Source organism: Manis javanica, chromosome 1, assembly GCF_040802235.1.
Source record: "Manis javanica isolate MJ-LG chromosome 1, MJ_LKY, whole genome shotgun sequence".
Taxonomy (NCBI): Eukaryota; Metazoa; Chordata; class Mammalia; order Pholidota; family Manidae; genus Manis; species Manis javanica.
Window position 1 is genome coordinate 195,782,922 of NC_133156.1, and position 26,182 is coordinate 195,809,103.

Sequence of the window (26,182 nt, forward strand, 5' to 3'; positions counted from 1 at the left end):
TGATGTGAGGGAAGGGGTGAGTTAGGGTTCAGATTTACTGTGAGTCATTGAGGATGTTGATGATGATGGTGAGGGTACAGTCCTAAGCACAGGGTTAGGATTTGGGTTAAGTGTTCCAGAACGTATACCGGGAGGATAGCATTATGATTAGAGTTAGGATCCATCTGTGATATGAGGCCGAGGGCAAGACTGAGCTTCAGGGATATGGTGAGGCATGGGTAGCATTGAAACTGACATTGAGGGGTCAGGTCGAGGGGCCAGACTTAGGGTTAGGGTTAGGTATTCAGAAAGGTGTACGGGGAGGATAGGGTTAAGTTTGGAGTGCAGGTCCATCCCTGATGTGAGGGCGATTGAGAGATTGAGGTAAAGTTTCACTGTGTGCCAAGGGGCATGTCGATGTTGATGGTGAGAGGTCAGGCCAGGGGCCAATGTTAGGATTAGGGTTAGGTGTTCAAAAAGGTGTATGGGGTGCGCAGGGTTACGTTTAGTGTTAGTTTCCCACTCTGATGTGAGGGCGAGGGCATGATAACGCTTCAGGGTTAATGGGATGCATGGGTGATGTCCATGGTGCATTGAGGGATCATGTCCAGGAGCCATGGCTTGGGTTAGGGTTGGTGCACACTAAGGTATAAGGGGAGGACACGTTTACAGTTAGATTTAGGGTACCGCTCCAATGTGAGGGAGAGGGCAGGATTGCGCTTCATGCTTAACATGACGTGTGGTTGAAATTCATGATGCTGGTGAGGGGTGTAATGTCCAGGGACAAGGGCTAGGGTTAGGGTTATGTGTTCAGAAAGGTGTATTGGGAGGAGAGGTTTAGGTTTGGAGTTAGTTTCCATTTCTGATATGAGGGTGAGGGTGTGAATGTGCTTCAGGTTTAAGGTGATGCGTGGGTTATGTACATGGTGATGATTAGGGGTCAGGTTCAGGTTCCAGGGCTAGGGTTAGAGTTAGGTGTTCGGAAAGGTATACAATGAGGGCAGGGTTACTGTTAGTATTAGGTTCCTGGTCTGATGTGAGGGTGAGGGCATGATTGTGCTTCAGGGTTAAGGGGATGCTTGGGTTATGTCCTTGGTCCATTGAGGAGTCATGTGTAGGAGCCATGATTAGGGTTACGGTTGTTGTATGACAAGGTATAAGAGGAGGATAGGGTTACAGTTAGATTTAGGGTCCTGCTCTGATGTGAGGGAGAGGGCAGGATTGCGTTTCATGTTTAATGTTTTGTGTGGGTGAACTCCATAATGCCGGTAAGGGGTGTAATGTCCAGGGTCCAGGGCTAGGGTTAGGGTTAGGGTTAGGTGTTAGGAAAAGTGTACGGAGAGGATAGGGTTTAATTTGTAGTGAGGGACCATCCCTGATTGAGAGATTGAGGTAATAGTTCATTGTTTGCCAAGGGGCACATCGATGCTGATGGTAAGATATCAGGCCAGGGGCCAGTGCTAGGGTAGGGTTAGATGTTCGGAAATGTTTACAGTGAAGGCAGCGTTATGGCTAGTGTTACCTTCCCGTTCAGATGTGAGGGCGAGGGCATGATTGTGCTTCAGGGTTAAGGGGATGCATGGGTGATATCCATGGTGCATTGAGAGCTCATTTCCAGAAACCATGTCTAGGGTTAGAGCTAGTGTACTGTAAGGTATAAGGGGAGGATAGGGTTATGGTTAGATTTAGGGTTCTGCTCTGATGTGAGGGAGAGGGCGGGATAGTGCTTCATGTTTAACATGACATGAGAGAAATCCATGCTGCTGTTGAGAGGTGTAATGCCCAGAGGCCAGGACTAGGGTTAGGGCCAGGTGTTCAGAAAGGTGTACTAGGAGGATAGGTTTATGTTTGGAGTTAGGTTCTGTTTCTGATATGAGCAGGAGTGCGTGATTGTGCTTCAGGTTTAAGGTGAAGTGTGGGTGATGTACATGGTGATGATTAGGGGTCAGGTTCAGGTTCTAGGGCTACAGTTAGGGTTATGTGTTCTGAATACTGTACAGGAGGATAGGGTTACATTTGAAGTTACGGTTCAGCTCTGATGCAAGGGCGAGAGCGAGTTTGAGGTTCAGGGGTATGATGAGTCATTGGGGATGTCAATGGTGACTGTGAGGGGTCATCCCTGAGGACAGGGCTAGGGTTAGGGTTAGGTGTTTGGTAAGGTGTACGGCCTAGATCAGATTTGGGTGTTAGAGTTCCTGTCTGGTTCTGATGTGAGGGCAAGTGCGAGCTTGCATGTCAGGGTTAAGGTGATGCGTGCATGATGTCCATGCTAAGGTGATGTTTCATTTCCAGTGTACAGTCCTAGGGTAAGGATTCCGTGTTCCGTAAGGTGTATTTGGTGGGTAAGGTAATGGTTAGATTTAGAGTCCTGCTCTCTTTAGAGCATGAGAGCCACATGGTACCTCAGGTTAAGGTGATGCTTGGGTCATGTCTATGGTGACAGTGATCAGTGATGTGCAACGTCCAGGGGCCAGTGCTAGGGTTCAGCTTAGGTGTTCGGAATGGTGTATGGGGAGGATAGGTTTACAGTTGGAGTTAGGGTCTAGCTTTGATGTGAGGGCACGGGTGAGTAAGAGGTTCAGGTTTATGGTGAGTTGTCTGGGACATCGATGATGATGGTGAGGGGACAGTCTTGCATACAGAGTTAGGGTTTGGGTTAGGTGTTCTGTAATGTGTACTGGGAGGATAGCATTATAATTAGAGTTAGGATCCATCTGTGATATGAGGTTGAGGGCAAGATTGAGCTTCAGGGTTATGGTGAGGCATGGGTAGGCACTGATACTGACATTGAGGCTCTGTTTGAGGGGCCAGACCTAGACTTATGGTTAGGTATTCAGAAATGTGTATGGGGAGGATAGGGTTAAGTTTGGAGTGAGGGTCCTTCCCATATGTGAGGGCTATTGAGAGATTGAGGTAAAGGTACACTGTGTACCAAGGGGCACACTAATGCTGTTGATGAGAGGTCAGGCCAGGGTCCAGTGCTAGGGTAAGGGTTAGGTGTTTGGAAAGCCTTGTGGTGAAGGCTGAGTTATGGTTTGTGTTAGGTTCCTACTCTGATGAGAGGACGAGGGCATGATTGCACTTCAGAGTTTAGGGGATGCTTGGGTGATGTCCACAGTGCATTGAGGGGTCATGTCTGGAAGCCATGGCTAGCTTTAGGGTTCGTGCATGGTAAGGTACAAGGGGAGGATATGGTTATGTTTAGATTTAGGGTCCAGCTCTGATGTGAGAGACAGGGCATGATTGCGCTTCAGGTTTAACGTGATGTGTGGGTGATATCCATGATGCCGGTGAGGGGTGTATTCTCCAGGGACCAGGGCTAAGGTTAGGGTTAGGTGTTCGGAAAGGTGTACTAGGAGGATAGGTTTAGGTTTGGAGTTAGGTTCCATTTCTGATATGAGGGCAAGGGTGTGATTGTGCTTCAGGTTCAAGGTGATGCGTGCGTGATGTACATGGTGATGATTACGGGTCAGTTTCATGTTTCAGGGCTAGGGTTAAGGTTAGGTGTTCAATAAGGTGTACTGAGAGGATAGGCTTAGGTTTGGAGTTAGGTTCCATTTCTGATATGAAGGCAAGGGACTGACTGTGCTTCAGGGTTTAGGCGATGGGTGGGTGATGTACATGTTGATGATTAGGGGTCAGGTTCAGGTTCCAGGGCTAGGGTTAGGGTTAGGTGTTCTGAATCATGTAAAGGGAGGATAGGGTGATATTTGGAGTTAGGGTCCAGCTCTGATATGAGGGCGAGGGTGAGTGTGAGGTTCAGATGTATGATGAATCGTTGGGACATCGATGGTTATCGTGAGGGGTCAGCCCTGGGACAGGGCTAGTGTTAGGGTTAGATTTTCGGTAAGGTGTACATTGTGGATTGGATTCTGGTTAGGGTTCTGGTCTGGCTCTGATGTGAGGGTGCGGGCAAGAGTGCACTGCAGGGTTAAGGTGATACATGGGTGATGTCCATGGTGAAGGTGAGGGGGGTCCAGTCCAGGGGCCAGGGCAAGCGTTACGGTTAACTATTTGGAAAGGTGTACTGAGAGACTGGGCACACATTTGTAGTTTGGATCCAGTTCTGATGTGAGAGTGAAGGCGTGATTCTGTGTCAGTGTTAAATTGATGTGTGGGTGGTGTATATGGTGACTATAAGGTGTCAGGGCCAGGGGCCAGGGCTACGGTTAGAGTTAGGTGTTCAGTAAAGTCTACAGGGAAGATAGCATTCCAGTTAGAGTTAGGATCCAGTTCTGATGTGAGGGCGAGGGCGAGATTGTGCTTCAGGGTTAAGGTGATGCATGAGTGATGTCCATGTTATGGAGATGTGTCAGGTCCAGGGGCCAGTGCTAGGTTTAGGATTCTGTGTTCTGTAAGGTGTATTTGGAGGATAAGGTTATGGTTAGATTTAGGGTCCTGCTCTCATTATAGCATGAGGGACAGATGGTTCGTCAGGTTAAGGTGATGCTTGGGTCATGTCTATGGTGACAGTGATGTTCAACATCCTGGGAACAGTGCTAGGATTCAGCTTAGGTGTTCAGAATGGTGTAGGGCATTAATAGTTTTACTGTTGGAGTTACAGTCCAGCTCTGATGTGAGGGCATGTGCGTGTAAGGGATTCAGTTTAACGGTGAGTCATCGGGGACGTCGATGATGATGGTGAGGGGACAGTCCTGCACACAGGGTTAGGATTCAGTTAAGGTGTTCTGTAACATGCACTGGGAAGATAGCATTACAATTAGAGTTAGGATCCATCTGTGATATGAGGCTGAGGGTGAGATTGAGCTTCGGGATACAGTGAGGCGTGCGTAGCATTGATACTAATGTTGAGGGGTCAGGTCGAGGGGCCAGACCTAGGGTTAGGGTTAGGTATTCGGAAAGGTGTACGGGGAGGATAGGGTTAAGTTTGGAGTGAGGGTCCATCCCTGATGTGAGGGCAATTGAGAGACTGCAGTTAAGGTTCACGGTGTGCCAAGGGGCATGTCGATGCTGATGGTGAGAGGTCAGGGCAGGGGCCAGTGCTAGGGTTAGGGTTAGGTGTTCAGAAAGGTGTACAGTGAGGGCAGGGTTATGGTTAGTGTTTGGTTCCCACTCTGATGTGAGGGCAAGGGCATGATTGTGCTTCAGGGTTAAGGGGATGTGTGGGTGATGTCCATGGTGCATTGAGGGTTCATGTCCAGAAGGCATTCCTAGGTTTAGGGTTGGTGCATGGTAAGGTATAAAGGGAGGATACCATTAGGTTAGATTTAGGGTCCAGCTCTGAAGTGTGGGTGAGGGCATGATTGTGCTTCAGGTTTAAGGTGATCCTTGGGTGATGTCCATGGTGATGGTGAAGGGTAAGGTCCAGAGGCCACTTTCAGGGTTAGGGTTACTTGTTCATAATGGTGTATGGGGAGGATAGGTTTATATTTGGAGTTAGGGTCCAGCTCTGATATGAGGGCGAGGGCAGGCTTGTTTTTCAGGTTTATCATGCGGCATGGGGTCATTGAAGGTTCCAGTGAGGGTCAGTCCTGGGTATAGGGATAGGATTAGGTTTTTGGTAAAGTGTATGGAAAGGATCGAGATACTGTTGGAGTTACTGTGTGGCTCTGATGTGGGTGCAAGTGTGAGTGAGATATTTCTTCAGTATTAAGGTGATGCGTGGGTGTTGTCCATGGTACATTGAAGGGTCAGGTACAGGGGCAAGTGTTAAGATTAGTTAGGTGCACGGTATGGTATAAAGGGGGGAGATGGTTACAGTTAGATTTAGGTTCCCACTCTGATGTTAGGGTGAGGGCGAGACTGCGCTTTAGGTTTAATGTGACATATGGGTGATATCCATGGTGCTGGTGAGGCTTGTAATGTCCAGAGACCAGGGCTAGGGTTAGGGTTAGGTGTTTGGAGATGTGTACTGTGAGGATAGGGTTTGGTTTGGAGTTAGGGTCCATTCTTATATGATGGTGTGGGCAAGATTGTGCCTCAAGTTTAAGGGGATTTGTGGGTTATGTCCATGGTGACTGTGAGGGTGGTCCGGTCCAGGGGCCAGGGTTAGAATTAGGCTTAAGTGTTTAGAAAGGTGTAATGGGTGGTTAGGATTACACTTGTAGTTAGGATCCAGTTCTGACATGAGAGTGAGGGCAAGATTCTGCTTCAGTGTTAAGGTGATGCATGGGTGGTGTATATGGTGACAATGAGGTGGCAGGCCGAGGGTTCTGGGCTAGGGTTAGGTTTTGATGTTCAGTAAGGTTTACTGGGAAGACAGCATTCCAGTTATTTAGGATCCTGTTCTGGTGTGAGGGCAAGGGCGAGATTGCACTTCAGGGTTAAGGTGATACATGTGTGATCTGCACTGTACGGTGAGGTGTCAGGTTTAGGGGCCAGTGCTAGGGTTAGGGTTGTTGTTCCATAAGGTGTATTTGGAATATAAGGATATGCTTAGATTTAGGTTCCCGCTCTCATTAGAGGGCTAGGACCAGATGGTGCCTCAGGTGATGTGTGGGTCATGTCTATGTGACACAGATATGCAACATCCAGGGGCCAGTGCTAAGGTTCAGCTTAAGTGTATGGAATGGTGTATGGGGAAGATAGTTTTGCAGTTAGAGTTAGGGCCCAGCACTGATGTGAGGGCAAGGGTGAGTTAGAGGTTCAGGATTACGGTGAGTCGTGGGTGTCATCAATGATGATGGTGAGGGGTACGTCCGGTTTGTAGCGCTAGGGTTCGTGTTAGGTGTTCCGTAACGTGTACCGGGAGGATAGCGTTCCAGGGCTAGGGTTAGGGTTAGGTGTTCAGAAAGGTATATGGTGAGGGCAGGGTTACAGTTAGTATTAGGTTCCTGCTCTGATGTGAGGGCGAGGGCATTATTGTGCTTCAGGGTTAAGGTGAAGCATGGGTCATGTCCATGGTACATTGAGGTGTTATGTCCATTGGCCAGTGCTAGGGTTACGGTTGGTGTACGTTAAGATGTAAGGGGAGTATAGGGTTATGGTTAGATTTAGGGCCCTGCTCTGATGTGAGGGGGATGGTGAGATTGCGCTTCAGGGTAAAGGTCATGCATGGTGTGCACATGGTGATGGTGAGGGTGGTAGGGTCCAGGAGTCAAGGCTAGGTTTATTGATAGGTGATTGGAAAGGTGTTCTGAGAGGATGGAGTTATGTTTGGAGTTACGTTGCAGGTCTGATGTGATGGCGAGTGAGATATTGTGCTACAGGGTTAAACTGCTGTGTTGGTTATATCCATCATGGTGATGAGGGGTCAGGTCCAGGGGCCAGGGCTAGCATTAGGGTTAGGTGTTCAGTAAGGACTACCAAGAGGATAGCATTTCGGTTAGAGTCTGGATCTGGTTCTGCTGTGAGGGCGAGGGCGAGATTATAATTCAAGGTTAAGGTGATTAATGGGTGATGTCCATTGTACGGTGATGGCTCCAGTCCAGGGGCCAGTGCTAGGTTTAGGGTTAGGTGTTCCGTAACATTTAAGGGGATGATAGGATTATGGTTAGATTTAGGATTCCGCTCTGCTATGAGGGTGAGGTTGAGATTACACTTCAGGTTTAACGTGATGCGTTGCTGATATCCATGGTGCCGGGGAGGTGTGTAATATCCAAGGGCCAGGGCTAGGGTTAGGGTTAGGTGTTCAGAAAGGTGTACTGGAAGGATAGGGTTAGGTTAGGAGTTAGGTTCCATTTCTGATATGAGGGCGAGGGCATGATTGCGCTTCAGGGTTAAGGTGATGTGTAGGTGATGTACATGGTGATGATAAGGTGTCAGGCTCAGGTTCCAGGGCTAGGGTTAGGGTTAGGTGTTCAGAATGGTATACAGGGAGGATACAGTTACAGTTGGAGTTATGGTCCATCTCTGATGTGAGGGCAAGGGTGAGTTTGAGGTTCAGATTTATGGTGAGTTGTGTGAGATGTCGATGATGACGATGAGATGTCAGTCCTGTAGACAGGGCTAGGGTTAGTGTTAGATTTTCGGTAAGGTGTATGGGGTGAATCGGTTCTGGTTAGAGTTGCAGTCCAGCTCTGATGTGTGGGCGAGGGCCAGATTGTGCTTCAGGGTTCAGGTGATGCATGGGTGATGTCCATGGTGATGGTGAAGGGTATCATCCAGGGTCCAGCGCTAGGGTTAGGCTTACCTGTTCGGAATGGTGTACGGGGACTGGGTTACAGTTGGAGAAATGTTCCAGCTCTCATGTGAGTGTGAGGGCTTACTTGTTGTTTAAGTTTATAGTGAGGCATGGGGGTCATCAATGGAGACGGTGAGTGGTCAGTCCTGGATATAGGGCTAGGGTTAGCATTAGTTTTTCAGTAAAGTGTATGGGGAGGATCAGGTTACATTAGACTTACAGTCCAGCTCTGATGTGAGGGTGAGGGTGAGATTGTACTTTAGGGTTTTGGTGATGCGTGAGTGATGCCATGGTGATGTTGAAGGGGTTAGGTCCAGGGGCCAGGGCCTAGGGTTAGGGTTATTTGTTCACAAAGTTGTACTAGGAGGATAGACTTACGTTTGGAGTTAGGGTCCCATTCTGATGTGAGGGAGATGGCAAGATTGGGCTTGTGGGCTACGGTGATGCATGGGTGATGCCTATGGTGATGGTGAGGGGTTCAGGTCCAGGGGCCAGGGCTAGAGTTAGGGTTAAATGTTTGGAAAGGTGTACTGGCTGGTTAGGGTTACATTTGGATTTATGATCCAGTTCTGATGTGAGAGTGAGGGTGAGATTCTGCTTCAGATTTAAAGAGACATGTGTGTAGTGTATATGGTGACAATGAGGTGTCAGGTCCACAGGCCAGGGCTAGGGTTAGGGTTAGGTGTTCAGTAAGGACTATGGGGAGGATCCCGTTCCAGTCAGAGTTAGGATCCGGTTCTGATGTGAGGGCAAGTGCGAGATTGTGCTTCCAGGTTAATGTGATGCATAGGTGATGTCCATCGTACAGTTAGATGTCAGGACCAGGGGCCAGTGCTAGGGTTATGGTTCAGTGTTTGGTAAGCTGTATGTGGAGGTTAGGGTTATGGTTAGATACAGGGTCCCACTCTGACGTGAGGAAGAGGGCGAGATTGTGCTTCAGGATAAACGTGATGTGTGGGTGATGTACATGTTGATGGTGAGGGGTGTAAGGTCCTGGAGTCAGGGCTAGGGTTATCGTTAGGTGATCAGAAAAGTGTACTGGGAGGATGGGGTTATATTTGGAATTACGTTGTTGTTCTGATGTGATGGTGAGTGAGAGATTGCACTTCAGGGTTACGGTGATGCATGGGTGATGACCATGGTATGGTGAGGTGTCATTTCCAAGGGCCAGTGCTAGGTTTAGAGTTCGGTGTTCGGTAAGGTGTATGTGCAGAATAGGGTTATGGTTAGATTTAGGGTATCACTCTCATTAGAAAGCGAGGGAAAGATGGCATCTCAGGTTAAGGTGGTGTGTGGGTGAAGTCTATGGTGATGGTGACGTGCAACGTCCAGGGGCCAGTACTAGGGTTAGGGTTAGGTGTTCAGAATGTAAAGGGAGGATAGTATTACATTTCGATTTAGGGTCTAGCTCTGATGTGGGGGCAAGGGAGAGTTTGAGGTTCAGGTTTACAGTGAGTCAGGGGGACACAGTTGATGACAGTGAGAGTTCAGTACTGTGCACAGGGATAGGGTTTGGGTTAGGAGGTCCCTAAGGTGTATAGGGTGGACAGCATTACAATTAGAGTTAGGTTACAGCTGTGATATGAGGCCAAGGGCGAGACTGAGCTTCAGGGTTACAGTGGCATGGGTATCATTGATGCTGACGCTGAGGGGTCAGGTCCATGGGCCAGGGCTAGGGTTAGGGTTAGATATTCGGAAAGGTGTACGGGGAGGATAGGGTTAATTTGGAGTGAGTATCTGTTCCTGATGTGAAGTCAATTGACATATTGAGGTTCGAGTTCACAGTGTTCCATGGGGCATGTCATTGCTGATGGTGAAAGGGCAGGCCACGGGCCAGTGCTAGGGTTAGGGTTAGGTGTTTGGAAAGTTGAACAGGGAGGATAGAGGCAAGTTTCGAGTGAATGTCCATCCCTGATGTGAGGGCAATTGAGAGATTGAGGTTCAGTTTCACAGTGTGCCATGAGGCATGTTGATGGTGACAGTGAGAGGTCAGGCCAGGCATCAGTGGTAGGGTTAGGTTTAGTTGTTCGGAATGGCATATGGCGAGGGCAGGGTTATGACTATAACTAGGTTTCTGCTCTGATGTGAGGGTGAGGGCATGATTGCGCTTCAGGGTTAAAGTAAAGTGTAGGTAATGTCCATGGTATGTTGAGGGGTTAGGTCCATGGGCCACTGCTAGGACTGGGTTAGGTGTACAGTATGGTGTAATGGGAAGATAGGGTTACAGTTAGATTTAGGGTCCCTCTCTGATGTGACAGAGAGGGCAAGGTTGTGCTTCAGGGTTAATGTAATGCATGGGTTATGTACATGGCGATGGTTAAGGTGGCAAGGTGCAAGATCCAGGGCTAAAGTTATCATTATGTGATTGGAAAGGTGTACTGGGAGGATAGGGTTACATCTGGAGTTCTGTTGCAGTTCTGATGTGATGGGGAATAAAAGATTGCGCTTCAGGGTTAAGGTGATGCGTGGGTGAGTGTTCAAGTCCAGGGGCCAGGCTAGGGTTAGGGTTATGGTTAGGTTTTCAGTAAGGTATATGGGGAACATCGGGTTATGGTTAGAGTTAAGGTCCAGCTCTGATGTGACAGCGAGGATGAGATTGCTCTTCAGGGTTACACTGATGCGTGAGTGATGTCCATGGTGATGATGAGGAGTCAGGTCCAGGGGCCAGGGCTAGGGTATGGGTTAGGTGTTCAGGGGAGGATAGCATTCCGGTTAGATCCAGTTCTGATGTGAGGGCAAGGGCGAGATTATGCTTGAGGGTTAAGGTGATGTGTGGGTGATGTCCATGTTACCGTGAGAGTTCAGGTCCAGGGGCCAGTGCTACGGATAGGGTTACATGTTCGGAATGGTGTACAGGGAGGACAAGATTACAGTTGGAGTTAGGGCCCAGCTCTGATGTGAGGGTGAGGGGTGAGCTTGTGGTTCGGGTTTATTTGGACACATGGGGGTTGTCGATTTGGACGGTGGGAGTCAGTCCTGGGGACAGAGCTAGGGTTAGGGTTAGGTTTTCAGTAAGGTGTATGGGGTGGATCGGGGTCCGGTTAGAGTTGCATTCTGGCTCTGATATGAGGGTGAGGGTGAGATTGTGCTTCAGGGTTCAGGGGATGCAAGGGTGATGTCCATGGTGATGGTAAGGGGTTCAGGGCCAGGGGCCAGGGCTAAGTTAGGTTTAAGTGTTTCAAAACGTATACTGGGAGGTTAGGGTTATATTTGTAATTAGGATCCGGTTCTGATGTGAGAGCAAGGGCGAGATTGCACTTCAGTGTTAAGGTGTTGCATGGTTGATGTCCATGGTATGGTGAGGTGTCAGGTCCAGCTGCCAGTGCAAGGGTTAGGGTTTGGTGTTCCATAAGCTGTATTTAGAGGAAAAGGTTACAATTAGATTTAGAGTCCCACTGTCATTAGACGGTGAGGGCCAGATTGTGCCTCAGGTTATGGTGATGCGTGGGTCATGTCTATGGTGACACAGATGTGCAACATCCAGGGGCCACTGCCAGGGTTCAGCTTAGGTGTTTGGAATGGTGTACGGGGAGGATAGGGTTACAGTTGGAGTTAGGGTCCAGGTCTGATGTGAGGGCAAAAGCAAGTTGGAGGTTCAGGTTTACGGTGAGTCGTGGGAGATGTTGATGATGACAGTGAGGAGTCAGTCCTGCGTACAGGGCTAGGGTTTGGATTAGGTGTTCTGTAAGGTGTACGGGGAGGATAGTATTACAATTAGAGTTAGGATCTGGCTGTGATATGAGCCCGAGGGTCAGATTGGGCTTCAGGATTATGGTGAGGCATGGGTAGAATTGATGCTGATGTTGAGGGGTCAGGTCCAGGGGACAGGGCTAGGGTTAGGGTTAGGTATTTGGAAAGGTGTAAGGGGAGGATAGGGTTAAGTTGGAGTAAGGGTCCATCCCTGATGTAAGGGCATGAGATTGACGTTCAGGTTCATGGTTGCCATGGTTCACATAGATACTGATGATGAGCGGTCAGGCCAGGGGCCAGTGCTAGGGTTAGGGTTAGGTGTTCAGAAAGGTGTCCAGCGAGGGCAGGGTTATGGTTAGAGTTAGATCCCAGCTCTGATGTGAGGGCGAGGGCATGATTGCACTTCATGATACATAGTTGCTGTTCATGGTACGTTCAGGGGTCAGGTCCAGGGGCCATGTTTACCATGAAGCACACAATCTCACCCTCTCCTTCACATCAGTGTGGGACCCTAAATCTAACCGTAACCTTATCCTCCCCTTACTCCTTACCATACACCTAACCCTAACCCTAGCACTGGCTCCTGGACCTGACCCGTCAATGTACCATGGACATCACTCACGTTTCACCTTAACCCTGAAGCACAATCATGCCCTCGCCCTCACATCAGAGCCAGAACAAATCTCTAACCGTAACCCTGCCCTCACCTTACACTTTTCAAACACCTAACCTTAACCCTATCCCTGGTCCCTGGACCAGACCCCTCAACATCAGCATCAATGCTACCCATGCCTCACCATAACCCTGAAGCTCAGTCTCGCCCTAGGCCTCATATCACAGCCAGATCCTAACTCTAGTTGTAACGCTATCCTTCAAAAGACAATATGGGTTGTAGCCCAATGGTGGGCTTGCCTTTGATGTTTGAAGAAGTCAACAGAGCCTGGCGGGAGTGGATTGTATGCTCTAAAAGGAACTTACACTGAGTTCCACAGCAATATCAGACAATTGCTAAGGTGCCAGTACCCCTTGTCAGGGGGCACACAGACTATACTGGGCCTTTGCCCATGTCAGAAGGGTACTAATATGCCATGACTTGTGCGGCCACCACTACTGGACTTCTGGTTGCTTTTCCTATACTTTGTTTAGGCCAACAGATGACCAAAAGAGCTCTGGAACCTCTCTTTGCCACCTATGGCTGAACCCCTGTAATTGAGAGTGATCAAGGCACCCACTTTACTGGACATGCACTATAAGAACGGGTGCAACAGTTCGGAATCAAATAGAAGTTTCATGTGTCATACAATCCTACCACAGCAGGCATAATAGAGAGTTACAATGGTTTGTTAAAATCTGGACTGAAGTCAGACACCAATAGTCTGCAGGGATGGTCAGTCCACTTATGGACAGTGCTATCGCATTTGTACAAGAAACCCCAAAAGGGAGCCCTGAGCCCTGTAGATATGCTAAGGCATATTACTGCCTTCCCTATACAACTGCAAGTAAAAACCAAGGAGGAATCATTGAAGTCAAGGTTTGGCCACCTTGCTGTCAACAGCAACTGTACTAAACCCTGGAGACTCCATTGAGTGGACATTTTCTTAGACTATCAACACATGGACAAACGATGGCTGGCTCTCCTGGCACCTTGGGGACAAGGCCTGGAAGCTGGCCTCCTGTATATTCCTGGAGTAACAGCAGAGTGACCCCCCAACATCATAGTAGTATATCCAGAATGGACAGAAGGTAGGAGCATCTTACTGGGGAGTTCTGTTTTGTCATTATGGCCAATGCATGTACCTCCAGTAGCACTATACATAGACCCCTCAGTAACCCCCATGGGGGGAACAGGGAGTAAAGGTATAGTATACTAGACCTGGACGGGACCCTCTTCCTGCTACAGTCCTAACACAGGACCACTTTCTTGCATGCATCCTACCTGATGGACAAGATTTGCCTATGTTATAAAAAAATATGTGTCTACAAAGACCCTTAAGGTCTTTATAGATTGGACACACCCACTAGCAAAAAAAAAATCTGTTACTCACTGGGGTGCATGGACCTCCCTATCCATACCAGTACTAAGTGTGAGTCATGAAAGTAGAATTGGTTTTGAATATAGCTGAAATAACCTCCTAAGGATTGAGGATTATTATAATTGTTACCTCTATCAAAATTTTGTTGTACTTAATTTTTGTTATTATTTCTATGCTGCTGTTATCCTCTGCTGCCTTTGTGGAATCTGGTTACAATGCTCCATCTTTCTCTCACAGGACCATTGCTGAAGATTGAGAGCACGTGGATTATGAGGCAAGAATCCTGGAGGGGTTGAGTGTGGATAAAGTGAAGGTTGCTAGATCAGAATCCTCACCTCAATTTAAACAACATGATGATGTAACTGGTCTGGGGCTAGGCTACAGCTTCCACACCCATAGACAATAAGCTGAGTCACTATATAAGGAGCTCTGCCTAGTGCTCTGGGTGGAGGTAGAGACAAAGGAGGATTACAGACCTGCAGACTGTTGGATGCAGACGTAGTTCTAGTGCTCAGCCTATCACCGGGAAAACAAGCCAGGTAATAAACCCTTTCACCCCAAGAACGTTATATTGTCATTCTTTGGTCTCATTGAATTCATAGTGAACTTGCCTTGGGCTGAAACCCATTTGGCAAGACATATGCCAACTCTACTTCCTTAAGGGTTACTGGTATTTTTAAGGCATGCCATAGAGAACGTTGTAGAGAGAAAATGAAATTGTTTAGGAATATGGGAACACTTTTGTGAAGCAGAGAAATAGGAAAACTTATCAAGCTTGCACAGTTCTCTCTCCTGGGATTGTTTCCTTTCCTAAATATTGTTACTGCTTGAGCTCACAATTTTGCATTCTCTTCTTCCTTCTGCTTTGCTTTCACCATCAAATCTAACAGATAATAACATCCTTCTTGCTAACAGTGAAAAAAATTTTAATTTAGGAACCAGAGATGTATCAATTCTGTTGATAGCAATTCTCCTACTAAATAATAATGTCAGTCTACTTATTGAATCTAAGCCCAGAAAAATGCTAGGAGTGATTTTTTTCCATGCTAATGCTGCAGAGTATCTTGACAGGTATTTAATTCCTTATGCTAAAACAATCCCTCATTCATGTCTCTGTAACACCAACACAGAAAATTAAATACCAGTTTGGAGCTTGCTGCACTGTCCTCATATGCACCTGCACAGGAGGGGTCCTTGTCTCTACTCCCACAGCTAGGATACCCATCTAGAAATCACATCCCACCATTCTCCACCTGTATATTTATCAGCTAGCAGAGGCACAGGAAAGAATAGTGCTCCCTAGGCAAAAGGCTTTTTTCTTATTCACAGGAGATGGGGAACTCAATTTTAGTCTTGCTGCTATTGGGAGGATGCAATATACAAACAAAATGAAACAAAAAACAGTGTATAAATAAACATGCATAAGAGACTCATTCACAATTTTACCTACCTGCTTGTAGAAAGGAGAAGCATGGATGAGAAAGAAAGAAAGGACACTTAAACCAAAGAATGAGACTGTAATGGTTCCAACTTCTGTGTTGGAACACAGGGAATAGCATGGACAATGGACTAGAGATAATGAGGCTTGAATGACATAGAACTTGAATGAATCCAGTTTAGCTGGGGCTCAGAGGAAGAAGAAGGGCATGGCATGACAAGAGATGAAGTGTGAAAGGAAGCAGGCAGGTCGTCTATGTTAAGAAGCTGATAAGTTACTCTGTGGCAATGGGAAGCAATGGAAGTGTTAAATAGGGGAGCGATATGATTGGACCTACCTTTCTGAAGGCTTACTCTGACTGCCGAATGGAGAGACTATTAAAAGGGCAAATCAGCAGATGAGCAGCACCATTAACAGAACACTGAAGTCATACCTCCTTCCTTCATCTTCTGATTTCTGGAAGAAAGATTTGAATAGTATGGTAGTACAGAAAATTTATGCTAGGAGAGGTACTCAATGCTGACAGGAGAAACAAAACAAAACAGGAAAAGTGTTTTATTTATGGTCTAAAACCATGAAACACTTAAACGTTACCACATGTACTGAGATAGGGCAGGGATATGGGAAAATCATCATGATTAACTTATTCTGCCTATGATGAAAAATACTAAGATATAAACAGTATGTTCAGAACAGAATGGACTCCATCTTAACACTGTAATCTTAAAAGATTCCAATTGTGGAGAAAGTGAAGGTTCCATGGCCAGGATTCTCACCAGGCCCTGGTCAGCTTGCTCACTATGCACATGTGGGCAATATGTTGTTATTGACTCTATATAAGAGCTCCACCCAGTGCTCTAGGTTGCTGCACAGCTTCAGGGCTACAAGACTGCAGGAGAGCAGAGACTGGAGTGGTGGCAGTGCCAAGGACAGAGACCAATATGGTTGCGGGGGGCAGAGAGGCCCAGAGGCAGAGACTAGCTTTCTACATGTAGCCTTGTTAGGTGGAAGGGATTCTAGCAATTGATCTGTCACCATGGGAATATAGCTAGGTATAAACCCTTTCACCACAAGTATGTTCCATTGTCATTTTCTTAGTCTCATTGAATCTATACTGAACTTGTTGGGGGCTGAAACCCATTGGAAAGACACCATTTAAAAAAAACAGGGAGTTAGGAGATAAGATTCCTAACAAATTCTTTGGTAATCAGTGTGGATAAAATGAAGGTTCCTGTGGCCAGGATTCTCACCTGACGTTCGTTGGCTAGCTTAGTACAAATGTGTGGGCAATGCATTGTTACTGACTCTATATAAAGAGCCTTGCCCAATGCTCTGGGCAACAAGGTAGCATGGCTGCAAGGCTGCAAGAGAGCGGAGCAGAGGCTGGAGTAGTAGCAGTGCTGAGGACAGAGGCCCAGAGGATGGCTGTGCTGGCAGAGAGGCCCAGAGGCAGAGATAGACTTGCTGCAGGCAGACTCTCTCTGAGTGGATGGGATTCTAGTGATCTGCCACCATGGAAATAAAGTTGGGTATAACCCTTTCACCCCAAGAATGTTCTACTGTCATTTCTTTGGTCACATTGAATCTATAGTGAACTTGCCCAGGGGTGAAACCCCTGTCTTGTTGTCAGGACAATCAGCCAACAACTTATCTTAAGGCAGGGCGAGCAGGCCTAACTGATATGTTCCCAGTGCTTGAGAGTCACCGTATCTTGGAGAAGAACAGAATCAATAAATTCCTTGTGTAAAGTTATCTTACAGAATCTAGAGGACTGACCCAGAGACATTATCTTACCTGAGAGGGACTGCCCCAGGGCAAATTCACTCTGGATTCAGTGAGACTGAATAACAACAGAAGGTTGGGAGTAAAAGGTTTTATACCAAGCTTTATTATCAAGGTGGCAGGTTGAGTGCTAGAATCATGTCATTTCTTGCAAGTTCACAGTCAGTCTCTCTCTCTGCCTCCGCACAGAGTACTGGGCAGAGCTCTTCACATAGTAACGTGGATTATAATGGCTCATTGCCAACAGTTGTGTAAGCATTAGCCTATGCAATAGACCAATTACATCATCAAGTAGATTAGGGTTATGTGAGGATCCTGGCCATAGGAACTTCCATTTTCCCTCCAGAGAGCATGAGGCCACATGTCAGGCCTATGCAGCCCCCAAGCCTCCACCCTTTACCTCATTCTTGAAAGCTGTAAAAAACAGAATCCTAAGCCTTGGAACATGCCTCCTCTGTGCGGTTTCCCACACTCCCCTTTCTTGAAATGTATACTTTTTGCCTTAAATAAAAACTTCTCATTGCTCAGCTTACTGCATTTTTGTCTCTGCACTCTCCCAGTGTTGAGCATCTTTTTTACTGTGCTACTTCATTCAGTTGTCTAGACTTAAGCACAAGTCTTCTCTCTCTGTTCTACTTTGGACAAGTAGGGAAGAGCTAGTGAGATCTCTGATTTGAGCTTGCAAGTTCCTGTCATCACCTGGGTGACCCAGCAGAGACTGAAGCTGTACGATCCTGCTCTTCAGTAGCCTTCCTGAAAATCTCCTTTCTTTGCCTTTGGGAAGTTCTCAGAACATAAACTAACTCTATCCAGTGCTCCACAGCTCCCCCAAGTCCAGGGGTGGTAAATGCTTAATTTCCATGCTGTGCAGATTCAAGAGAACACTGGACATCAGGTGAACCTGGCTTTAGGAGTTGGCAAGGGATGTGCCCTACACTGAGCAGGAGTTCAATGAGCTTCCCTTTCCTGTTCTTTACTCTTTGCTGACTGCAAAGCAACTGCCATTCGCTGCTACTCTCTCTTTAATGAATTCCTTCTTTCCCTACATGCATCCGACCTGTTCAAGCTTTCTTGATCACAGTCAAGAACCCTCCTCCACCCATGTTGAGGTTCCACCTACTGCACAGGGAGAGCCCTCCCCAGACATGGCTGCCTGACAACAGTATGACACAGTTAAGGATCTACAGCCACTCAGACAGGATGGAAGTGGGAGGCACTGTGAGAACCTCACAGGATTTTTAAGGCACATGAGGGCAGGTGCAGAAGAGCCAAAAGAATGGTTGGAGGAGGACATCAGAAATGGAAGAGATTCTCAAATTTCCATTTAAAGTCAACTGAAGTGAACTGAAAGATAATCATAAGAAAATGTGAAGAAATGCTGTGTCCCATCCTAAGGACCCTTGTTTATACCAGTTTAGTTAACATTAGGACATTTTTCCTAAAAATGTGCTGCATTTGTCCTCTCGATTATTTCATGTTTAAACGAGGAGGTACATAGTAATCTTGGGAGAAATGGCAGGACTCAGATTTGAGTGTTAATAGGGAAAAGGAAGGATGTGAATATGTTTTAAAATATTTCTGAGTTAATTTCTTAGAACTTGGTGATGAACTGAATGTGTGGAGTGTGAGGAAGAGGAGGCAACCGTGCCACCCGTATTTCTGACATTTGCTGTGGGTTGGATATTAGTACCATTCAGTGAAAAAAGCAAAATGGCAAATTGATGCATCCTTGATTATACCGAAATAGAAGTACCTGTATAATAACAAAATCAAGATATCTAAGGGTTATCTTATATAAGGGATGATGTCCAGGTGTGAAGATTCAAATGAAAGTATACATTTAAGAACAATCAAAATATAAGGAGCTCTATAATAGATACAGGCTGAGGACTCATAGAGCCATTGGAATGGCTCTGTTTATTTAGGAAGGTTATATAGAAGGAGAAGAGAAGGGAGGGGAGGAGAAAAGAATGGACTAGAGGAAAGGGGAGGGAGCCTAAAGAAAAAATATTTTCCGGATTGGCAGAGGATGAAACATGCTAAGTGCCAAAGAAAGAGGCACCAGAGAGAATTAGTAGAAAAGCAGCACCGAAGGAGCTCAGGGAAAAATGGAAAGGGAGGCCAGGGAAAAAGCTTTTCAAGAAGGAGGTATTAGTCAGCATTGTAGAATGCTGCTGAGAAATCAAATAAGGTAAGGACTGACTATCTGTTGAATTTTTCAAAAAAAGAGGTCATTGACTTGGCAAGAGAAATTTCAATCAACTTGTAAGAGTAGAAGTCATATTGCAAGAGGTTGAAGAGTGAATGAGAGATAAGGAGACAGCAAGGAACTATTTTTCCAGGCATTTCTGGGTTCTTGGTGACTAGTACAAACACAAGGACACACTGAATGATTAACAAACAGTTATGATAATATTATATTGTATTTCAAGTTACTATATGTGTGTTATATGATTTATATTTATAACAAATACAAAGCAGATAGAAAACCTCAAAGGAAAAGGTCGACTGCTTATTGTCTGGTTAGATTCATTTTTAAAATAAATAATCATATTTCCAAAGTTCCCACAAGGCTGAGGAAGTAGTGGAGGAGAAGGAAGAGGTGAGAGGAACTGAGTAGACTTACTTCCTCCTCCCTTGGACAAACATTTGGCTCTCCTCCCCTCCCTGTATAGTTGAAGGTGAGGAAAATGAGTCTAAATCCCTCAGCATCCCATCCCACTCTGGAATCTGGATGCACTGATTCAAGTCTTCGGTCGGGGCCTGAGGTTTCTAACTCATCAGGATCACATTCTGAGGGGTACCCAGTCTTCCTATTCTCAGACACCATGAAAAGAAGAAAGGGTCCATGGGTTCCTCCTCCTGTTATTACAATGATTTATGTATGCCTTCTGGAGAGACCACAGTCTGAAAAACAATAAGATGAACTAAGTAAAGACACACCAACTTGGAAAGTTTCATAGAATAATCTATTTTAAAAGGCTTCCCTCTGATTATCTGCAATAGAATGGAAGACTATCCTATTGTCAGCTACATCCCTAGTGTCTTTACAGCTGCCCCTGCTGTTATAACAGGATGCCTAAGATTCCCAGTAATTATGAGAACACAAAAAGAGACATTTACATTCAAACATACATATAATTCTGTTTCTCTGTCTATATGGATTTTTTCCTTTCCATCACCAACTTGCAATTTTGTCCATACAAAACCAAGCATCTTGACTGAACGGAAGATTCACTCAACCACTCAGCTGCTTTGTTTACACTGTGAATATCAACAAGCAACTGGAACCTCAGCTGAAACTTGCTCTTCTCCATCTTTTGCTGATTGCTATGCAGGAACAGTCCCTGTCTGTTTTGAAACAAAACTAATGAGTTCCCCTTTTCTCTGTAAAATGTGTATGATCCTGACACTAGGCAAACCAGAACAATTTGAAAGGAAAAAGAAAGATTTTTTGGTTTGGTTTAGTTTGGTTTTTTCCTCTAGTTCTCCCCATTGTACTATTCTTCAACCCCAAGATATGACATCACTACAAAACTATTCCTCTGTATTAGTAGTGTGTTTGGATTTTTCATCATAAGTGTGAAGAAGAGCCGAGATTACACACTTTTGGACAGAAAATCTTAAGGTCAGAGAAGTTAAGTGACCAGCCTAAGAAATCACAGAGCTATAAATGGCAGAATTAAAATAAGAACACAGAAAAGCAGAGGAGGCCCTGCTGTCATTTCTTTTGCCCAGAACAAACTGCAGAATTTCAGAAAAGGAATCTTGAGAGGATCTTTCCAATGGAGATTTGTTAACTTTCCAATTTGCAAAAAGGAAGAGAGCACTTTCCGATATTTTTAGATTACAGACCAACAATATAAACATATTGATATTGTTTGTCAGCAAAATATGAGACAACAAATAATAATAGATAAATAGGCAAATTTTGTACATAGACAAGATGAGATATTTAAAGTCACTAAAATTAAGGACTTAAAAGTTGTTTTTAACAAAATGAAAAATTGTTTAAACCTTGTTAATTAATGTAGCATATGAAATGATGTTTATGGTGTAGTTTCAAATATGTAGGAAATATAGATACCCAGGAAAGAGGGAAGGAAATGCATCAAAATATTAACAGCAATTAAAGCTGGGTGATAGCATTAGGAGCTACTTTTTCTTCTTTTACTTTTCAGATTTTCAAAATTTTAACCAATAAGCAGTATACAACATCCTGTATCACACCACCCAGATTTTCTGTCCCCTATTCCCCTCTCAGGACTGAAGCACTGATGCTCTGGAAGAGTAGGTTGCCACCAGCTCTCACCTAAGTGCTTCTCGGGAAATTTCCCTGACCAGAAGAGAGCTGCCTCACCCAAAGCTGCCTCCTTCCCAGGGGCAGCTAACATTCAATGGCTGACCTATGAGAGTGTATGAAGGTCCAGACCCCCACCATGATTCAACTCCAAAGGGCTGTCCCAACTCCAGAACTCTCTGTAAGAACAGATGAGACTTCTTTCATGGTGGCATCACATTTTAACCTCTCCCTCTGCACAATGTTTTTCCTGCAACCCCCTTGACTCCACCAGCACAACTTAGTGAATGTTCTGCATAAAAATCTCCTTCTCAGCATCTGTTTTCTGTGATAATAAAAACTGCAATAGTTGGTGCCAGAACTGACTCAAAGAAACAATCTACGAAGTGGATTTTGCTGCTGAATTACCTGTTGATCATTTGGCAACAGAAACTTCATCACTGATGGTAGATGGAACACTGACCACTCCCAGCATGGAGTAATGGAGCAATGGTTAAATATTTACTTTCATTAACAGTGAACTGAGAGAGGAAAGTGGTGGAAGGGAATACAATGGTGGGTGCAGTATCTCAGACTTTAAGAAATATGGACGATAATAATTATAAAGAATTGAAATTGGATGGCTTTTTTGGGGAGTAATTGATTGTTTTGGGTGATGAATCTTATTGTCACTTTATGGAAAGAGAAGTTCCTGCTGTTAGAATGTATACACATTCATGGACAGCAGAAGAATGGCTTTGCTGCTGGGATGAGGCCTTTGAAGATAAAAACTGAAAGATCATAAACATAGTCTGAGGAACAGGCACATAGTTGGACTTATGACAGTGTGTACGAGCGTGACGAACTTTGTTCACATGTCAATACCCATCAGAGAGCATCCAACTCAGAAGAGGCGTTAAACCAAATGGAAAAGTCTGACTAGTTGACATCAACCAGCCTGTCACTGACCTCTGAGTGTTGGCACAAAGGATGTACAAATTGTGTGGACCTAGGGGCTAGGCTGGAGGTGATGCATGGGCCTAACAGCACTAGCTCCCCCTCATTAAGGCGAATCTACCTACTGCTGCTGCTAACAACACAGACCAAATCTGAGCCCCTCATATGTAACCAGCCCTCAAGAAGACTATCCTGCCTCCTGGAAAGTTGATCAGATTGGATTTGTTTTTATTATTTTATACTGGGAGGTGCAGCATTCACCTTGACTGGAATCAACTTATATCCTACTTACAGGTTTGCCTTTCCTGGGTTCAGAGCCTACTCTAGCCTCACTGTCCAAGAAGATACACTGTGCCTGATCCACTGACACGGGATCCCACATGCTTGTAAATGGCCACATGACCAGACAAGCCCAGAGAAGCCACTGGGGAGATCACTGTGTCATCTGGAAGAGGCTAACATGGGACACCAATGTAGGTCTGATGAAGGCACTGCTAATGCGCTAGCTTGCCCTCACTCTTAGTGACCCACTTGAGGACTATGTGCTTCCCTTCCCTTCAAAGTTGGGCTTTGCAGGTTTAAAACTTCTGATTCCCAGATAGGAATGCTTCCACCATGGGACACAGCAAGAATGCCACTGAATATTAAGCCTTGGATGCTGTCCAGTCACTTTATGTTTATTGAGTTAGAGACCTGTTGGCAAGGAAAGGAGTTACATCCTGGTAGGGAGTAGCTGGTCTGTTCATGAGGAAGAAGTAGGACTGCTGTTACACAATGAAGGCATACAAGAACATGTGGGCACCCCGATGACTTTTATCTGTGTCTCTCAGTACTCACTGGCACCATTTTAACTGTAAATGGACAAATTCACAGCCACAGACTATGAAGAACATGTTATCCAGGGCTCAGATCCCACAGAAATTAGGATCTGAGGCATCCCAGCAAGTAAGCCATATAGACTAAGAGATGATAACCAAAGGTAAGTGGAATCTGGAATGGCTAATAGAAGACTGAAATGTTAAGTTATAGCTCAGAGACCAGCTGAAACAGCTGATATAGCTCATGTCACAAACCTTCTTCTTATAACTTTCCTGGGAAAAGCCCATGAGGATCCAGGCGGAGATGTTCCCTGAACATAGCATATGAAGATTACGGCTCTGAGCAGTGCAAATAGTGAGCTGTTGTGGATACCATGGTGTCTTGTCCAGGTCAACCTTAGGGACTGAATACACCATGCATTCCCCACCTCCTGCTAGTGTGGGCAGCTGATGGCTCTCAGCTGAGTTTATCTCTAGAATCACTCTGGGCTGAAGAAGGCTATCTAAGTGAAAGAGAGACTCCCTGTCCTAGGTCATGCTTCCCACACCCCAATTTCTGTAGGAAGCTCACATCCACATACAGTGATTGTGGGAGTATAAAGGCCTATCTCTCTTGCCTCCACATGGGCTGACTCCACAGGGCCATTCCACTCCAGGACTTCTCACCAGATCAGAAGAGGCCTTCATTGTGACTACATGACAGTTCAGTTTTTCCCTCTGACCATTTATATTTCCTTCATTCGTTCACAGATGTGGTTTCCAAAAGCACTCCCAGTAAATTACCTGTGCAAAATTGCTCAATCTGAATATTTTCCCCAGGGAATCCAACCTGCAACATGGAGTACTAGTAGTTTAGAAACATACAAATTTAAAACTTTTAAAAAGCATGCTGCTATATCTATCATCATCTTTATGCAAAACATCATCCAGGATACCACAAGCCCCAAGGTCACTTCAGGGTAGAACACTGAAAAGTTGAGCAAGATGAGCTGGTTTAAAATGAATGAATGTCTTCTGAATCAAATGCAAAAAGTCAAGAAAACCACCTCAAGATTTGAGAAGAATGATGATCATAGTTACAGTAGGAAAAATGAAGATAATCTGTGAAATATGCATGACACTGGAGTTTAACTAAAGAATTATTTTGTTCATGATGAGCTGTACTTGGAAAATAACTTCTTGAGTTTACAAGCATCTGTCGAGCTAAGGAGTTGCTGGAAGGATATTTAAGAACAAGCTCATCAGTGGAACAGGTGGGTAGGCCAGTAGGCTGAGTAAGCAGAGACTAACATAAGCAGTTATCTTTCTTCGAATTCCTATCTCATGTTTCCTCAAGACAGCTTGCATTTTGTACATTTATAATATTTGTGTCTTCAGTAGATTTTAAACAATTTTTTTCTGATTTCAGCTAAACTGCAATAACATTTCATGTAGTAACAAATTAATGCTGATATTTATTAAAGTGTGATTGTTCTGCATTTAAAAATTTCATCTGTAGTACTAAAAACTTATGGCAAGTAATTGATGTTTTAGAGTATTTTAAGGGAAATATTTTCTTTTTAGTTTGAGGTGGGGATAAGGTAGTCCAAAGATGCACCAAGGACAGTATGATGCTGTGAGGAAAGTCACAGAACTGGGACTCAAAGATTTGCATTCATGTCTAGTTCTGAAGCCTTTGGTAAGACACTTTCCCTCTCTAGACCTCAGCCTCTTCCTCTATGAGCCAAATGAATAGGCCTGGATGATTCCTAATATTCCTTCCCCTAAGATACTATGAGTTATGAGAGTGGTATTACAAAGTAAAATATCCTGCTAGAAAAGCTAACTTAGTTTGTGCATATCCAACCCTAAGTGATTTTCCGTTGGAAAATGATCACTGTAAATAAAATAAATTAACATAACACATGGGATATGGAACATTTAATCTGAATATAAGGGAGATAACATTTTGATGCAATCAATAGATAACCTACAAGTTCAAAGGCACAAGCTTTTTACTAAAGAACAACGTGGGTGGGAATGTAAATTAGTGTAGCCACTATGGAAAAAGAGTATGGAGATTCCTCAAAAGTTAAAAACAGAAATATCATAAAAAACAGTAATTCAATTTTAAAGAAAACAAAATCACTAATTCAAAAAAATATCTGCATTCCTATGTTCATTGCAGCATTATTTACAGTAGCCAGGATATGGAAGCAACCATAAGGGTCCACCAATATACACAGGGAATATTATCCAGCCATAATAAAGAATGAAATCTTGCCATTTGAGACAACATAGATGGACCTAGAGGCTGCTATGCCAAGTGAACTAAGTCAGCAGAAAAAGACAAATACTGTATCATTTCACCTAACATGTGGAACCGAAAAACAAGCAAGCAAGCAAAGCATAAAAAGACTCATAAATACAGAGAACATACTGGTAGTTGCCATAGGGGAGGGGATGGGTGTTGGTTTGGGAGGCTGGGTGAAATAGGGGAAGGGGATAAAGAGGTATAAGCTTCCTATTAGGAAATCAGTAATTCACAAGGATGATAAGTACAACATAGGGAATATAGTCAATATTATTGTAATAACTTTGTATGATACATTAACTAAGTTACAGTGGTGAGCATTTTGTAATGTATATAACTATTGTACACCTGAAACCAATATAATATTGTATGTCAACTGTACTTCAATAAAAAAAAAAAAAGAACAGCATGGGTTTCTATTGACCTCCTCTCAGAAAGACCCAGGTGGTGTGTAACATGCTGTGTTTCTGATAAAGGCCAAACAACTGCAGGCACCAGCTATGCTTCAAATGCCTGGGGTTAGAGCACGAGAAAAATCCCATCCCTTTTGTTCCCTTCAAAAAACAAGTCTCACAGATTCATTGCCCTCAGATTTCTACTACTTCCAGCCTCCCTCTTTCAGCCTGCTTTCCCACTGGAGCACACTGCCCTGAAGATCAATGACAAGGGGTATAAACATTGAAGAAGAAAGCAAAGGAAGACCCTCTGAATGAGTGAAGAGATTCTTGGCTCCAAGAATACAAAACCCAAGCTTCTCAGATAACTCAGGAAGCCAGAAGTTCAGCCTTTCAGCATAGCTTCGAGTAAAAATAAGCATGAGATCCATGAGA

General features: G+C 44.9%; 1 long non-coding RNA gene across 1 annotated transcript in view; it reads right to left on the minus strand.

The window, feature by feature from the left end:
* Positions 1 to 26,182, minus strand: part of LOC118972788 (uncharacterized) — a 106,348-nt gene that overhangs the window by 17,858 nt on the left and 62,308 nt on the right. Inside the window, exon 2 of the long non-coding RNA XR_005061875.2 lies at positions 15,561 to 15,679. This is a non-coding gene — a long non-coding RNA (uncharacterized lncRNA). The remainder of the gene's footprint in view (positions 1 to 15,560; positions 15,680 to 26,182) is intronic.